The sequence below is a fragment of the Salmo trutta genome, chromosome 4 (genome assembly GCF_901001165.1).
Source record: "Salmo trutta chromosome 4, fSalTru1.1, whole genome shotgun sequence".
NCBI classification, from domain to species: Eukaryota; Metazoa; Chordata; class Actinopteri; order Salmoniformes; family Salmonidae; genus Salmo; species Salmo trutta.
The window spans coordinates 61910860-61929457 of record NC_042960.1 but is presented as its reverse complement, the minus strand read 5'-3'; the positions used below and the strand labels follow the sequence as shown (position 1 = coordinate 61929457).

The 18598-nt window shown below is 43.6% G+C and overlaps 1 protein-coding gene across 8 annotated transcripts in view; it reads right to left on the bottom strand.

The window, feature by feature from the left end:
- LOC115192794 (pleckstrin homology domain-containing family A member 7) overlaps positions 1-18598 on the bottom strand; it is a 173833-nt gene that overhangs the window by 154117 nt on the left and 1118 nt on the right. The window lies entirely within an intron of this gene.

Genomic DNA, 18598 nt, shown 5'->3' with positions numbered 1-18598 from the left:
AGAAGAAGGGAGCTGAGAGAAGCAGGGACTTGAAGACGTTAACCAAGTTCTTCTTTGCAAATTGACGAGCTAACGCTAGCTATTTAACACTTATAGAATATTGTAATATATTGTTAATTACAAGCTAGCTAGATAGTTTTGTTGCTGTATTTAAATGTCCGGTAGCCAACTGTGTCTGTGGCAGTGGCGCAAGAAAACTTTCATGGTTACAAAAGTATCTATTCGTCACAAGACAAGGGTTTAGCTGTCCTAAAGTTAAGTACATTTCCAAGATGAAATCCTAAAATATTTTTAAGAATCCCATTTCTTCTTAACTTTTTTCTTAGGAAGAAACATAGGGAAAAAATTAAGAACATTTCCAATAACTTTATTGAGGAATAGCAACTTTGCTTAACTTTCTTCATTTACATTTTTTTATTTAACCATTATTTAACTAGGCAAGTCAGTTTAGAACAAATTCTTATTTACAATGACAGCCTACACCGGCCAAACCCGGACGACGCTGGGCCAACTGTGCGCCGCCCTATGGGACTCCCAATCACGGCCGGTTGTGATACAGCCTGGATTCAAACCAGGGTCTGTAGTGACGCCTCTAGCACTGAGATGCAGTGCCTTAGACCGCTGTGCCACTCGGGAGCCCATAAGTCTATAGTTAAGGAAAAAATGGCAGTTAAGAAGATATTTCTTCTTAAGAAGGTTTTGTGAATCTGGGCATATGAATCTGGGCTCAGTTGAATCTGGGCTCAGTTGGTCTGGGCTCATATGAATCTGGGCTCATATGAATCTGGGCTCAGTTGGTCAGTTTAGTGATTGACTAAAATGAACACCTGGTCTATGCAAAATCCTGCATACAGTACCTAGGGCCCTATAAAATATTTTTAAATGTTTTGATTGATTCCGTTTAGTTTTTTCCCCCAAATTACGTTTCCACAATTTTGTTTTTATTGAAAAATATCTAAATTGGATGTTCTAAGTCTACAACAATGCTTAAACCACATCAGGTGACCACTTTTAAGGTCTGGGAAAATGTTGGGGTGCAGCTACCCTTTAAATCCAGTGCACCCCTAGCAAGAGGCTGTTGTTTGGTCATGTTTTTGTAGCACACGTGTTGGTAGAGCTTGATAAACACTGGATTGATGCAAATAATCATGATATCATTGCCTACTTTGTAGTTAACATTTAATTGAGAAGGTTTTTGGGAAAGCCTTTCCATCTACCAGAAGATTTTTCATTAGCATCGTCGCTAACGGCTACACAACGTGGTAGCTGTGCACACCCCGCAGATACACAGACGGGGAATACACTTTGCCTCTTCAGGAAATACAAATCACTGATGCATTCTGTTCATGTCTTATGATAAACCTGGGCAAATTAATTAATTTAATACATTTTAGTTGATTCCCTACTAATAAGTTCAATACATTTTTGAAAATTGTTGAATTGTGTTGTCTGGATTCCGTATTGCAGATTTTATAGTGCACTACATACCCTGTGGCTCTCCAGGAACAGATTTTATAGTGCACTACATACCCTGTGGCTCTCCAGGAACAGATTTTATAGTGCACTACATACCCTGTGGCTCTCCAGGAACAGGGTTTATAGTGCACTACATACCCTGTGGCTCTCCAGGAACAGGGTTTATAGTGCACTACATACCCTGTGGCTCTCCAGGAACAGGGTTTATAGTGCACTACATACCCTGTGGCTCTCCAGGAACAGGGTTTATAGTGCACTACATACCCTGTGGCTCTCCAGGAACAGATGTTATAGTGCACTACATACCCTGCGGCTCTCCAGGAACAGATTTTATAGTGCACTACATACCCTGTGGCTCTCCAGGAACAGGGTTGCCGACCCCTGGTCTCGATTGTTAGTTCTCAAATATGATCTCATTAAAAAATGTATAGTTCCATTATCTACATATTTTATATATGGTTTTAGTTGTTTAAGTTTACGCTGAAAACGTTTTACCATCCTGAAAATTATAGCAGTGGGCCGTCGCTGCTAAATCGTTACCGACACTCCCGAAAATATGATAATAATTATAAAAAATGTTTTAATCATTTTCGGAATGGTAAAATGTTTTGACAACACACACACACACACACACACACACACACACACACACACACACACAGTGGTGGGATCAGTGACTATGCAGGGCCTCATAACTGGCCATGCCCCCAACATGGCAAACATCAAAAGTGCCCAGCATGGAAACAATGTGCAAAGATCCCACACTAAGATCATGAGACAGGTGTAACCATGGAGATCTGATATGCAGCGTAACAAGCACAGGCAGGAGGGTGAACTGGAGAAATAAAGCTAATTCTACTCTGACATCTGGGTTTTGTTTAGTGTGAGTCACATACACTTACAAAAACACATACGCACACACGCTTGCTTACAGACACACAAACACGATTTCTGTATTCCCCTATCGAGCTCTGAAAGGCCTTAATACATACACACACACGCAAAATGCACAAGGAAGGCTTATCTTTAGATGCCATTCTCCAACTCAATGTGGACAGGAACAAAGAAAGTGGTTTTAATGTTACATTTACATTTGAGCCTTTCAGTCTTTTCTCTCTGCCCACCCAAGACATTGTCAGTCAGTCAGTCAGAGAACTGGAATAACACAGTCATTATAATGTGACTCCCAAAAGGCACCCTTATTCCCTACATAGTGCCTTACATTTGACCAGAGCCCTATGGGTCCGGGTCAAAAGTAGTGCACAATATAGGGAATAGGGGTGCCATTTGAGACGCAGTTTAAAATATTCCCATCCTAACATGAAGCCTACAATGCTGACAAGATACAAGGTACAGTACTAAAAACAGTCTTTACCATAGCAAATATAATGTTATACAGAGTAGGCCTGAAGTGAAGAAAACACACACAAACACACACAATAACTATGGAGTGCTTATGAATTATTAGGAGATAAAAATCATAGGTTGTGGGAAGCAAAACCTGGCAGGTTTGTATTGTTATATACAACAGACAAATGGGGATTTTCATTTCAATATAGACTTAATTTCATATTCACCAAAAAACTCAAAAGCCACTAGCCTGGTCTCTCAACAATAAATTGTCTATTAGCAAACAGATGTGAATAAACAATGACTCTTTCGAATCTAATACATTCTTAATGTGCCATTTAAAACGATGCATCCATCACCCTCCCCAAGTAATAATGAGTCATTCAATATATTTTACAAGATTAAAATGCTGTCTTTGCAACGGGACAAAGTTAAAGATGGAAGCTGAGTTTATGAAGTACTCTATGGGCGCCAGTCAAACATATTACACTGTTTGAGTCAGGTTGGATCCTTACTTTCAGCATCAGGAATCATATCTCATGTAGAAGCATCAGGAATCATATCTCAAGTAGAAGCATCAGGAATCATATCTCATGTAGAAGCATCAGGAGTCATATCTCATGTAGGATCATCAGGAATCATATCTCATGTAGAAGCATCAGGAAACATATCTCATGAAGAAGCATCAGGAATCATATCTCAAGTAGAAGCATCAGGAATCATATCTCATGTAGAAGCATCAGGAGTCATATCTCATGTAGGATCATCAGGAGTCATATCTCATGTAGGATCATCAGGAATCATATCTCATGTAGAAGCATCAGGAAACATATCTCATGAAGAAGCATCAGGAATCATATCTCAAGTAGAAGCATCAGGAATCATATCTCATGTAGAAGCATCAGGAGTCATATCTCATGTAGGATCATCAGGAATCATATCTCATGTAGGATCATCAGGAATCATATCTCATGTAGAAGCATCAGGAATCATATCTCATGAAGAAGCATCAGGAATCATATCTCAAGTAGAAGCATCAGGAATCATATCTCATGTAGAAGCATCAGGAATCATATCTCATGAAGATCTTTAGTATGAACCTTACTCATTAGTCAACACACACTCTGCACATGCACACCCAAACACCTGACACCCAAACACCTGACATAAATGTAGAAATCAGGCATTCTTCTGGCTCTCACCACCGGAACTACCAGAGACCCCAGCTTCAACACGAATGTGTCCAGCACCACCAGAACTACCAGAGACCCCAGCTTCAACACGAATGTGTCCAGCACCACCAGAACTACCAGAGACCCCAGCCTCAACACGAATGTGTCCAGCACCACCAGAACTACCAGAGACCCCAGCCTCAACATGGACGTGTCCACCACCACCAGAGACCCCAGCCTCAACATGGACGTGTCCAGCACCACCGGAGCTACCAGAGACCCCAGCTTCAACACGAATGTGTCCACCACCACCGGAACTACCACAGACCCCAGCTTCAACATGAATGTGTCCAGCACCACCAGAACTACCACAGACCCCAGCCTCAACACAAATGTGTCCAGCACCACCAGAACTACCACAGACCACAGCTTCAACACGAATGTGTCCACCACCACCGGAACTACCAGAGACCCCAGCCTCAACATGAACGTGTCCACCACCACCAGAGACTCCAGTCTCAACATGGACGTGTCCACCACCACCGGAACTACCAGAGACCCCAGCCTCAACATGGACGTGTCCAGCACCACCAGAGACCCCAGCCTCAACATGGACGTGTCCAGCACCACCGGAACTACCACAGTCCCCAGCCTCAACATGAACGTGTCCACCACCACCACCACCAGAACTACCACAGACCCCAGCCTCAACATGGACGTGTCCACCACCGCCAGAGCTACCAGAGACCCCAGCCTCAACATGGACGTGTCCACCACCACCAGAGACCCCAGCCTCAACATGGACGTGTCCACCACCACCAGAGCTACCAGAGACCCCAGCCTCAACATGGATGTGTCCACCACCACCAGAGACCCCAGCCTCAACATGGATGTGTCCACCACCACCACAGACCCCAGCCTCAACATGGATGTGTCCACCACCACCGGAACTACCACAGACCCCAGCCTCAACATGAACCCCAGCAGACAACAAGCTGGCCTCTCGCCACAACAGAGACACCAGGGATCCAGGGCAGTTGTCACGACAGCACACCTGGCTAGGTATATACAGAAAGCAGTACAAACACACACATACAGTGTCACTTACGCACACACTCACACTGAGATATACTGAGAGAAACAGCTTGAACACACACACACACACGTTAATGCTCATATAGGAAAGAACTGTCAACCATAGCTATTCTAGAATTCACGGTCACTGTAGTGTGTGTGTGTGTGTGTGTGTGTGTGTGTGTAGAAACCTTGACCCATGCCTACGCACTGATTCAAACATGACGAACTTACACAAAATGACAGTCCAGCTCTCTTCATCTGAAACGAGAGAAAATCCCTCAGCAGATCAACAAGTGTCAATATTAGTGAATGCTAGGATATAGACATCATTATCCATGACATACTGGAGTCCAGTTTTGGCCCCGTTCCCTGTATAGTGCATAGGGTCCCTTTAGGGATATATCCCATCATACAACTATTGGGACATTAGAAGAATAGGCTTCTATGACAACATGAGAGGAGCATGTTTCAATTGGCTCATTGGTATGAATGGAATCACAGCTTCAAATACATTGAACAAACTAACTGCGAGGCAGCAAGGCTTTCTGTAAATATTTCAGTACATATTATGGTAGTCTACTTGAAACACACAACACTCTTTTGCATGACAGAAGCGGTATTTGGCTTTACATGCTCCACATGCCTTTAGGGTCGGCCACAGCCCTGACCCAACACACACACAAACAGTTGATCAATAATTAGCCAGCAGCTGAATAACTCCCTGAGCTCAGCACTAGAGTGCAAATCCGGTGAGTCAGGCAGCACAAACAGTGAGTCATTCCCCCCTTCCTCTCTCCTCTCGTTTCATCTATCCTCTCCTCTTTTCTCACTACCTCCCCAGGTCCTCATGCAACCCTCCTCCTCAACTCACCTATCCTCTCATCTACGATCCTCCACAATGTCTCCTCTCCTTCACTTTTCAAATATCCTCTCGATTCTCTCCCAAGACAATATGGGACCAGTGATGCTCCATCAATGTCTCAACCTCTGGTAGAATACTAGTAACAATCCCAAAACTTTTTGGGTTCAAGAAACGTTAAGGAATGGACAGCACTCATGTCGTGTTCTAGCTAAATGCACTGGGCTGAATGAATCATCTCCGCAAATACTTTCTTCTGTCCCAAATGGCACCCTATTCCCTATGGAGTGCACTACTTTTGACCAGAACCCTGGTTTAAAGTAGTGCACTCCAAAAGGGAATTGGGTGCCATTTGGAGCAGAACCTTTGTAAAGGCTTGAATATTAAAAACAGATACTCCACTGGTTATTGTCCCTCTACTAATACCCTCTAATATAAAGATCAACCATGAAGTATTTTTATTTATCAGAGAGCAGAGGCGGTGTAGAGGGTATGACCAAGACTCCTCTCCACACGGTTGCTATTAGCTCTGCTGTCCCTCTCTCCTCCTGACTCTGGAAACACCTGGCTAAACCCCAGCAGAAACTCCCTGCATCTGTTATTTACTGACAGAAAAATGGAGGGAGAGAGAGAGACAGGATGGAGGAAGGAGAGAGTGGTGTGCATGACTGTATAGGAATGTGTGTGAGACAGTGTTTTGGGGAGAGAGCAAGCAGCATCAACAGAACTAGCCAACTGGGAAGCTCTGATTCAGAGACATCCAAGGACATCCAACCCCTCCCTCCCTCCCTCCCCCTGCCCCTCCCTCCCTCCCTTAATGCGTTCTCTCCTTCTGAACAGAACATCAAATATTCAAGTTGGCTCTAGTCTGTTCCAATCCAGACAGTCCTGTGGTGCGTGCCGATTCTCTTTGCTGAATGCACTGCAGACAGCAACTGAATACAAAATCATTCCTTCCAAAAATACAGCACATCACACTGAACAATGAGTCTTTTACAGGCTCCAAGGTCATGTTTCATTTACAGAGCAACGTAGAGCTGTTAGTGTGGGGAGAGGGGGGAATGATTTACCTGTAACTCCTCTATGGGTTAATCATTCTCACACCAGCAGAGATGTACATCCTCTCTCCGAGCTAACAGACAGGCAGATAGATGGTATACCACAGATAATATACAAAATGGCTGGTGCATAGGTTGCAGCGAAAAGTTGATCGTCATCAAAAGAAAGATCCACTTAAACAATTCAACATTCCACAAACGTGCATGGAGATTATCCTTGCATGTACATTTCCAAAGAACAAATAATGGTGCCGCAACCAAACAAACTCTGTTGGGCTGTTTTGAACTGCCAGAAAACTGTTGCTCTTTGAAATAGCCATGGTATTATTCATCCCAAATGGTACCTATCCCTATAGAGTAAACTACTTTTGACCAGAGCCCTATGGGCCTTGGTCCAATGTAATGCACTACATAGGGAATAGGGTGCCATTTGGGACGCTGCCTATGGTCTTCGAGACTCCTTTGGTTCCTTGTCGTGACAAAGAGAGCCAGAGCAAGCTGACCCTATACTCTTTGACTTTCCACAGGCCTACTAAATTCATCTTAGTTAGCACTTACTGGAGTTGAACCCTCCATCACAAGACCCACATATACACCATAATAATGATAGAACATGTGACAGGCCGACATTGTAAGCCCATATGGGCTGGGCACCTAAAAAAGGTTTACAACACTGAAATAAAACAGGACAATCAATCACACTCAAATTAGGCTACGTCTGTCATCACAACAGCGTCAAACCTCAATGAAGTGTTCCCACATGGTTTTAGCCTGTTTTATATCACAAGGCTTCTACAATAGTTGACTTGTCCTAGTCGTAAAAAGCCACAGCACCAATACAAAGATCAAACTCAGGGGGCAGTCAGGTGTCATACTAATGCACTGTGGCTTTCTCCCTAGTCAAGGCCAGAGTGCCATAAAAAAGGAAGCTTTGTCTTTAGTAGGATTCATTTAAAGAGGAAGTCCAAGATATACAACTACTTACGCGAAGACAATACAGCAAATAACAATGTTTCATGTAGACTTTATCTGTCAACGGCAGCCATCCAAGTGTGATGTTTTTCAAGCTAGGGTTGTTTCAAGCCATGGAGGCTGATGAGAGGAGCTATAGGAGGATGGGCTCTGTGTAAGAGCTGGCAAGGAATATTTGGAACGGAGTTAAACATGGTTTCCATATGTTTGATACTGTTCCATTGATTCCATTCCAGCCGTTACAATGCGCCCGTCCTCCTATAGCTCCTCCCACCAGCCTCCACTGGCTTCAAGCTAGGGTTGTTTAATTGGAATAAAGACAGGCAGTAAGTGACTGAAAAATACCCTGCTGAGCTTTCATTAACGTCGTGTGGTCTGATTTAATGTCATTTATTTAAGTCCATTACCAACAGATTCGGTTTTACAAAGATGACTCAGTTGTGTAGAGCATGATGCCCACTATCAGGAACATTGTGGATTAATACCTGCAAGAGCCATATTACTGACTGTGTTTTTGTTCCTTGTAAGCAGCTTTAGGCTAAGCCCATCTGTGACATGGCCATGATATTATTACCATTATGCTTCCATTGGCAAGCACACATACTATATGTATTACTACAGTAGGGACCCATGGCCTCTAGCCCAAAAGCAACAATTGGGTATGTGTTACAGCCTCTGCTGTAGAAAAGATAATGGAGCTGTATATTCATAAGATCCTTCCCTGTAGCTCAGTTGGTAGAGCATGGTGTTTGCAACGCCAGGGTTGTGGGTTCGATTCCCACGGGGGGCCAGCACAGGAAAAAAAACAAAAAAAGTGAAATGTATGCATTCACTACTGTAAGTCGCTCTGGATAAGAGCGTCTGCTAAATGACTAAAATGTAAATGTAAAATGTAAATGTATAAGATAATCTTTGATAACCAACCACCAATACAAAAACTAGACAGTACCCACATTTCCAGCCAACCATTTCAGGCGGATGAATTACCTGACGAATTAAAAAAAGTCACAACCAGGCTGATGGAAACACTAAATTTGATACAATTTTATAAATGCTTACAGACAATGTTAGTTCGACGGTGGGATCTTTTTGTGTCTGTAAAATTATGCGCAAATGTAGATATAGTAAACTTGTAGTCACCATATGTTGTGTGGTTTATTAGGCTACAGATGAAATAATTATGAACTTCACAAGGTGATTGATGAGCTTGATGCTCCTTTCCAATAAATATCGAGGGTCCTATTCTGGTGACATTATGATCAATGCTTGGCTGCCGTTTGACAAATACAAATAACATTGCCCTTATCCATAATAATCTCATAATGTAGGCAGCCTACCTGCACTGTGTCTGCTAGCTGTTGGCTAGAGCGCATGTGCCAAGACAAGAGTGGGCACATTTACAATACATCACAACAGTTACGACAAAACCATCAGTAGAGTTGAAAATGCGAATAAAAACCCATTGAACTTGTATTTTTCATTCAGTACACAGGAATTTAACAGTAAAATAAATGTTTGTGTGCGCTACGTTATCACTCACAGCCTTTAATTCGCAAAAGTCTGTTTGATGGAAATATCTCTGGTGGGAAAATGTGTATACTGTTTTATGCAGATTTTAGAATATTTGCTGCTGTTACCGATATTTGTTATGCACAAGGTTGTAGTTATAGTAGGAAAGGAACAGTTGTACAAAGTTCTGAAGCAAAAATGTTATATAAGAACCTTGCCTGCACAATAACATCATTTAACCTTCCTTGAGACATTGAGACCAGGGTCATGTTCAATAGGCATGAAACTGAAGAAAGTGGTGCAAAACGGATGGTTCTATCTGAACTGGTCAAATAAAACGCTCACCTTATTTTTCGTTGCAAAACATTCTGGTACAGTATGACCTAACGAATACGACCCTGAAGTTGTTTCTGAACAGTAGAAGCTGAGCAGTGCTGCAGGTGGGAGCAGCACACTATTGAATCCAAGTGCAGATGCTACATGAGGTCATTTGTATAACATCTGCATATTGCATCCTGAGTGGCCATATGCTAACGAGGGCTCTGGGTCAAGTGGGTTAGATCAGGAGAGCATCAGTCTCTCGTATGCTGCTTGTAATGTGAAGCCACACAACGTTAGCAATAAATACATCTAATTTAAAAGTTACACCATTCTTAGTTATTGAACTAATATAGGCAAACATACACTGAACAAAAATATAAACGCAACATGTAAAGTGTTGGTTCCATACGCACAAAAATATTATTTCTCTCAAAATTTTGGGCAGAAATTTGTTTACATCCCTGTTATTGAGCATTTCTCCTTTGCCAAGATAATCCATCCACCTGACAGGTGTGGCATTTCAAGAAGCTGATTAAACAGCATGATCATTATAGAGGTGAACCTTGGGCTAGGGACACTAAAAGGCCACATTAAAATGTGCAGTTTTTCACACAACACAATGCTACAGATGTCTCAAGTTTGGCATGTTGACAGCAGGAATGTCCGCCAGAGCTGTTGCCAGAGAATTGAATGTTAATTTCTCTACCATAAGCCACCTACCAACAATGTTTTTAGTCGCTCTGGATAAGAGCGTCTGCTAAATGACTTAAATGTAAATGTAATGTAAATGTTTTTAAATCGTTTGTCTGTACCTCCATTCGGGCTCACAACCGCAGACCACGTGTATGGCGTCATGTGGGCGAGCGATCTGCTCATGTCAACATTGTGAACTGTGCCACATGGTGGCAGTGGGGTTATGGTATGGGTAGGCATAAGCTACTGACAATGAACACAATTGCATTTTATTGATGGCAATTTGAATGATGAGATCCTGAGGAGCATTGTTGTGCCATTCATCCGCCGTCATCACCGATGTTTCAGCATGATAATGCACGGAACCATGTCACAAGGAACTGTACACAATTCCTGGAAACTGAAAAGGTCCCACTTCTTCTGTGGCCTGCATTCTCAGCAGACATGTCACCAATAAGCATGTTTGGGATGCTCTACAATAGATCGACGTGTACGACAGCGTCTTCCAGTTCCCGCCAACATCCAGCAACTTCGCACAGCCATTGAAGAGGAGTGGGACAACATTCCAAAGGCCACAACCAACAGCCTGATCAACTCTATGAGAAGGAGATGTGTCGCATGCATGAGGCAAATGGTGTTCACACCAGATACTGACTGGTTTTCTGATCCACGCCCCTACCTTTTAAGGTACCTGTGACCAACCGATGCATATCTGTATTCCCAGTCGTTTGAAATCCATAAATTAGAGCCTAATGAATTTATTTAAATTGACCAATTTCCTTATATGAACTGTAACTCAGTAACATTTTAGAAATTGTCAGATGTTGCGTTTATATTTTTGTTCAGTATAGATCACATGACACACAGCTGAAGCTCTCCAATGCCCCTTGGAGGTCTAAGCCAAGCCATACCATTCTGCTCCCATGTACCCAGTCCCTTCAGCTCTTCTTCCTTGTACCCAGTCCCTTCAGCTCTTCTTCCTTGTACCCAGTCCCTTCAGCTCTTCTTCCATGTACCCAGTCCCTTCAGCTCTTCTTCCTTGTACCCAGTCCCTTCAGCTCTTCTTCCTTGTACCCAGTCCCTTCAGCTCTTCTTCCTTGTACCCAGTCCCTTCAGCTCTTCTTCCTTGTACCCAGTCCCTTCAGCTCTTCTTCCTTGTACCCAGTCCCTTCAGCTCTTCTTCCTTGTACCCAGTCCCTTCAGCTCTTCTTCCTTGTACCCAGTCCCTTCAGCTCTTCTTCCTTGTACCCAGTCCCTTCAGATCTTCTTCCTTGTACCCAGTCCCTTCAGATCTGCTCCCATGTACCCAGTCCCTTCAGATCTGCTCCCATGTACTATTGTCCCTTCAGAGCTGCTAACAAGCCAAATGAGGAGGTTAGGAGGAGGGGGCTAGAAGTGTCATCCTACATTAGAGATTGGCCCTGACAGCCGCCAGTCACTCCTGATTGGCCCTGACATCCACCACTCACTCCTGGCTATGCCATCTGCAGCACTCCAGTCCCTCCATACCAACCCTCTCCTCTCCCCTCCCCTCTCCTCTCAGCCGTAGTTACAGTGCATTCGGAAAGTATTCAGACCCCTTGACATTTTACACATTGTTACCTTACAGCCTCATTCTAAAAAAAAATGTAAATGTTTTTTCCCCTAATTAATCTACACACAATACCCCATAATGAAAAAGGAAAAACATTTTTTTTTAGAAAGTCATGCAAATTAATAAGTAATAAAAAGCTGAAATATCAGACCCTTTACTCAGTGCTTGCTTTTCTGAAGCACATTTGGCAGCGATTACAGCCTCGAGTCTTCTTGGGTATGACGCTACAAGCTTGGCACACCTGAATTTCCCCCTGGTGGGATAATAAAGTTGATCTGAATCTGAGTATTTCGGGAGTTTCTCCCATACTTCTCTGGAGATCCTCTCAAGCTCTGTCAGGTTGGATGGGGAGCATCGCTGCATAGCTAGTTTCAGGTCTCTCCAAAGATGTTCGATCAGGTTCAAGTCATGGCTCTGGCTGGAACGCCCAAGGACATTCAGAGACTTGTCCTGAAGCCACTCCTGCATTGTCTTCGCTGTGTGCTTAGGGTCGTTGTCCTGTTGGAAGGTGAACCTTCGCCCCAGTCTGAGGTCCTGAGTGCTCTGCAGCAGGTTTTCATCAAGGATCTCTCTGTACTTTGCTCTGTTCATCTTTCCCTTGATCAGAACTAGTCTCCCAGTCCCTGCCACTGAAAAACATCCCCACAGCATGATGCTGCCAACACCATGCTTCATCATAGGGATGGTGCCAGGTTTGAGTGAAGAGTGGCTTTTGTCTGGCCACTCTACCAAGGCCTGATTGGTAAAGTGCTGCAGAGATGATTGTCCTTCTGGAAGGTTCTCCCATCTCCACAGAGGAACTCTAGAGCTCTGTCAGAGTGACCATCGGATTCTTGGTCACCTCCCTGACCAAGGCTCTTCGCCCCAGATTGCTCAGTTTGGCCGGGCAGCCAGCTCTAGGAAGAGTCTTGGTGGTTCCAAACTTTTTCAATTTAAAAATGATGGAGGCCACTGTGTTCTCAGGGACTTTCAATGCTGCATAAATGTTTTGGTACCCTTCCCCAGATCTGTGCTTCAACACAATCCTATCTCGGACCTCTATGGACAATTCCTTCGACCTCATGGCTTGGTTTTTGCTCTGACATGCACTGTCAACTGTGGGACTTATCTAGACAGGTGTGTGGCTTTCCAAATCATGTCCAATCAATTTAATTTACCACAGGTGGACGCCAATCAAGTTGTAGAAACATCTCAAGAATGACAAATAGAAATAGGATGCACCTGAGCTCAATTTCGATTCACATAGCAAAGGGTCTGAATACTTAAGGTATGACTTATTTTTCATATACTTTGGCAAAAATGTCTAAAAACCTGTTTTCACATTGTCATTATGGGGTATTGTGTGAAGATTGATGAGGAAAAATAATAATTGAATCCATTTTAGAACAAGGCTTTAATGTAACAAAATATGGAAAAAGTCAAGGGGTCTGCATACTTTCCGAATGCACTGTATGATTCCTCTGCCACTCCTGCAAGAGATTTGTCCCCTGATTTTCGTCCATCCCTGGGATTTGATCTTTTTTATTTTACCTTTATTTAAGCAGGTAAGCTAGTTGAGAACAAGTTCTCATTTACAACTGCGACCTGGCCAGGATAAAGCAAAGCAGTGCGACACAAACAACAGAGTTACACATGGAATAAACAGTACAGTCAATAACACAATAGGGGAAAAAAAGAAAGTCTATATACAGTGTGTGCAAATGGCATGAGGTGGTAAGGCAATAAAATAGGCCATAGTAGCAAAGTAATTACAATTTAACAGATTAACACTGGAGTGATAGATAAGCAGATGATGATGAGCAGATGATGGTGTGTAAGTAGTGATAGTGGTGTGCAAGAGAGCAGCAAAGTAAATAAAAACAATATGGGGACGAGGTAGGTAGACTATGTTCAACTGCAGCGATCGGTTAGTTGCTCAGATAGCTGATGTTTAAAGTTAGTGAGGGAAATGTAAGTCTCCAGCTTCAGCGATTTTTGCAATTCGTTCCAGTCACTGGCAGCAGAGAACTGGAAGGAAAGGCAGCCAAAGGAGGTGTTGGCTTTGGGGATGACCAGTGAGATACCTGCTGGAGCGCGTGCTATGGGTGGGTGTTGTTATCGTGACCAGTGAGCTGAGATAAATCTATGCTAGGTAAAGCTCCGCCTTATAGATGACCTGGAGCCAGTGGGTCTGGCGACGAATATGTAGCGAGGGCCAGCCGATTAGAGCATACAGGTCGCAGTGGTGGATGGTATAAGGGGCTTTGGTAACAAAACAGATGGCACTGTGATAGACTGCATCCAGTTTGCTGAGTAGAGTATTGTAAGCGATTTTGTAAATGATGTCGCCGAAGTCGAGGATCAGTAGGATAGTCAGTTTTACTAGGGTAAGTTTGGCGGTGTGAGTGAAGGAGACTTTGTTGCGAAATAGAAAGACAATTCTAGATTTGATTTTGGATTGGAGATGTTTGATATGAGTCTGGAAGGAGAGTTTACAGTCTTACCAGACACCTAGGTATTTGTAGTTGTCCACGTGTTCTAGGTCAGAACCGTCCAGAGTAGTGATGCTAGTCGGGCGGGCGGGCGGGTGCGGGTAGCAAATGGTTGAAAAGCATGCATTTGATTTTACTAGCGTTTTTCGAGCAGTTGGTGGCCACGGAAGGAGTGTTGTATGGCATTGAAGCTTGTTTGGAGGTTTGTTAACACAATGTCCAAAGAGGGGCCAGAAGTATACAGAATGGTGTCGTCTGCGTAGAAGTGGATCAGGGAATCACCCGCAGCAAGAGCGACATCATTGATATATACAGAGAAAAGAGTCGGCCCGAGAATTGAACCCTGTGGTACCCCCATAGAGACTGCCAGAGGTCCGGACAACAGGCCCTCCGATTTGACACACTGAACTCTGTCTGAGTAGTAGTTGGTGACAGGCGAGGCAGTCATTTGAGAAACCAAGGCTATTGAGTCTGCCGATAAGAATACGGTGATTGACAGAGTCGAAAGCCTTGGCCAGGTCGATGAAGATGGCTGCACAGTACGGTCTCTTATCGATGGCGGTTATGATATAGTTTATTACCTTGAGCGTGGCTGAGGTGCACCCATGTCCAGCTCAGAAACCGGAATGCACAGCGGAGAAGGTAGGGTGGGATTCGAAATGGTCAGTGATCTGTTTATTAACTTGGCTTTCAAAGACTTTAGAAAGGCAGGATGGATATAGGTCTATAACAGTTTGGGTCTAGAGTGTCTCCCCCCTTTGAAGAGGGGGATGACCGCGGCAGCTTTCCAATCTTTAGGGATCTCGGACGATACGAAAGAGAGGTTGAACAGACTGGTAATAGGGGTTGCAACAATGGCGGCGGATAATTTTAGAGAGGGTCCACATTGTCTAGCCCAGCTGATTTGTACGGGTCCAGGTTTTGCAGCTCTTTCAGAACATCTGCGATCTGGATTTGGGTGAAGGAGAAGCTGGGGAGGCTCGGGCAAGTAGCTGCGGGGGGTGTGGAGCTGTTGGCCGGGGTTGGGGTAGCCAGCACCCGCTTGTGGCACAGGTGACTCCTGAAGGAGCTACCCACGCATGTAACCCCCTCACTGATGTCCAAAGGTAGGAGGGTGTGGGTGTGTGTGTGTGTGTGTGTGTGTCCTCCCCTGGAGCGTAAAGGGGATTATTCGCCACAAGCCCAGGCAAATACGAGTCTGGAGGGGAAAAACAGCAAAGACATGAATGTGGTCCAATGCAAACAGCCAAAAGACACAGATAAGACCCAATCTGGCCTTCCCATCCCACAATGAGCTCATCCTCAACTATGTGCTCAGTCCATGTTCTGTTGATCTATAAAGTAAGTAAAAGAATGGGGTTTGGGATGGATGTGTTTTGGTGGTCTAAAAGTGGGTACACTTGGTAGCCAGTTCCACTTAAAATATTTCAACAATTTTACTAAGTCAGATTTAATAGAAGGAAATCAGTCAATTGAAATAAATTCATGAGGCCCTAATCTATGGATTTCACATGACTGGGCAGGGGCTCAATCAGAATTAGTTTTTCCCCACAAAAGGGCTTTATTACAGACAGAAATACTGTTCCATTTCATCAGCTGTCCGGCTGGCTGGTGTCAGACAAACCCGCAGGTGAAGAAGCCGGATGTGGAGGTCCTGGGCTGGCGTGGTTACACATGGTCTGCAGTTGTGAGGCTGGTTGGACGTACTGACAAATTCTCTAAAGCTACATTGGAGGCGGCTTATAATAGAGAAATAAACATAAAATTATCTGGCAACAGCTCTGGTGGACATTCCTGTAGTCAGCAGGCCAATTGCACGCTCCCTCGAGACATCTGTGGCATTGTGTTGTGTGACAAAACTGCACATTTTAGAGCGGCCTTTTATTGTCCCCAGCACAAGGTGTACCTGTGTAATGATCATGCTGTCCAATTAGCTTCTTGATATGCCACACATGTCAGGTGGAGGGATTATCTTGGCAAAGGAGAAATGCTCACTAATAGGGATGTAACCAAATTCGTGCACAGAATTTGAGAGAAATAAGTACTTTGTGCATGTGAAACTTTTCTGGGATCTTTAATTTCAGCTCATGAAACATGGGACCAACACATATTTTTATTCAGTATAAGTAGTTGATTTACAAACAGGGAGTTGACAGACAAACTGGAGAGGCCAGACCAGGTACCTGGAGAAGGTACAGTACCTATACTCTGGGCCATGTTCAATTGGGCAACAGAAACGGTTTTAAAATGAAAATGAGCAAGTCCAAGTAGCCCATCACTGTTTCAGTCCCTTTTCTTCCGGTTGGTGCCTAATGAACACAACCCTGGATTATAAAGGCAAATGTCTATGCCAATCCCACATTTAGAGCTGGTGTGGGCACCCTGAGGGAGATTATGGTGGCATTTAATCAAGCTACCAACATGCTATCAGATTGAGAAAGTTTGTGGCTTAGTGGTCTGCAAATTATTACACAGGCCGCCACAATTAGCCTGGTCTCAGATTATTTATTTTCTCTCCAAATGGCGTGACAATGATCATAGGAGTTGGTAAAACAACACAAACAGATCAGGGATCAGGTAAGACCACACTACTCCTGAGAGAGAAACACTGAAGGCATTTCACCAGAACTCTTCCACGTTGTCTGTGGTATCCATGTCTCTTAAGAGAATTCCAGAAATAGACAATAGTAAATTGAAGGTGGGGGGGGGGGGGGGGGGGGGGGGAAATTGTCTTGTTACGGGATTATACAAGACATGTGGGGGTTAAGGCATACACACACATACAATAAAAACAGACTGCACTGTTCTAAGGGCATAACTTCAAGTGGACAGTCAGACCACAGGGGGAGAAGGTCATCATTTAGACAACTGAGAGAGCATTCAAAGACAATGAAAAACACATTATACTGGAGAGCGCTCTTTGCTATTGTAAAAAATATGAAAACATGCTCAGTCAGTCAGTAGCAGTGCTGGCCAGAGCAGACATATCTCTAGAGATGTTCTAGAAACACAACCTTTGGAAGTAGTCCTCCCCATTAGAATAGGATATTGGACTGTGAGGATGTTATTACTTCAGCTTGTTATTTCTACACAAGGTTCCCACTCGTACAGCCAGACAAAAGGGATACAAAGAGCACAAACTCCCAAGGACGAATACTGACAGAACAGGTTGATGGACGTCAAACGAGGGCTATAGGTGAGGTCCAGGCCTCCGAGGATGGAATCTCTCTCAAAAAGGACAACTATAATGAAGTCACTCACTATCATTCATTTCACCACAGGATCCCCAGAGAGTATTGATCCTGCAGTATCCCTGAGTTGCATAATAACATTATGTCACCCACAGCAGACACTATGTCACGGTAGGGTTATTTGGCATCCTAGCATAACATTATATAATGGTAAGGAGCGGCAGGTGCCTGGCGGATAAGAGTGGAGACCAACATTGGAAAAGGAAGTACAAAGTCACAGTCAAAATAGAACTCAATTGTACACAGACATTAGCAAATAATATGCCTTAGTAGGCAATGGCTTATTTGGTACATGGGAATTGAACCTCAAATGTTATTTTTATGTGCACTACATCAACATGCACAGCCTTTAATCTGCAATTAGTCAATTTGATTGGAAACATCTGTTTGAAAATGCACATACTCTTTTTAATGCGGATTTGAGAATAATCACATGAAAATCTGTCGCCAACTGGATGGAAACCTAGCTACGGACAGCACAAGACAAGCTTGCTGGGGTAAATCAATGTGAAATCTCAAATAGGGTGTAGATCTATAATGGACAGTAGCCTAATACACCTGATTCAAACTAATATCATGGAGGTACACAAATCAAGCCTCACATCAAGATTCAAGATCAGAAAGTGTCAGAAAACATTCTGAAACAGATTCTCACACACACACACACACACACACACACACACACACACACACACACACACTTTTGCATCTTTGTGTGATATTGAACAACCAATTTTTTAAATAGTCAAACAATAGCCTCAACTGGGTTCAATGAACAACCAAGTCAACAAGAGA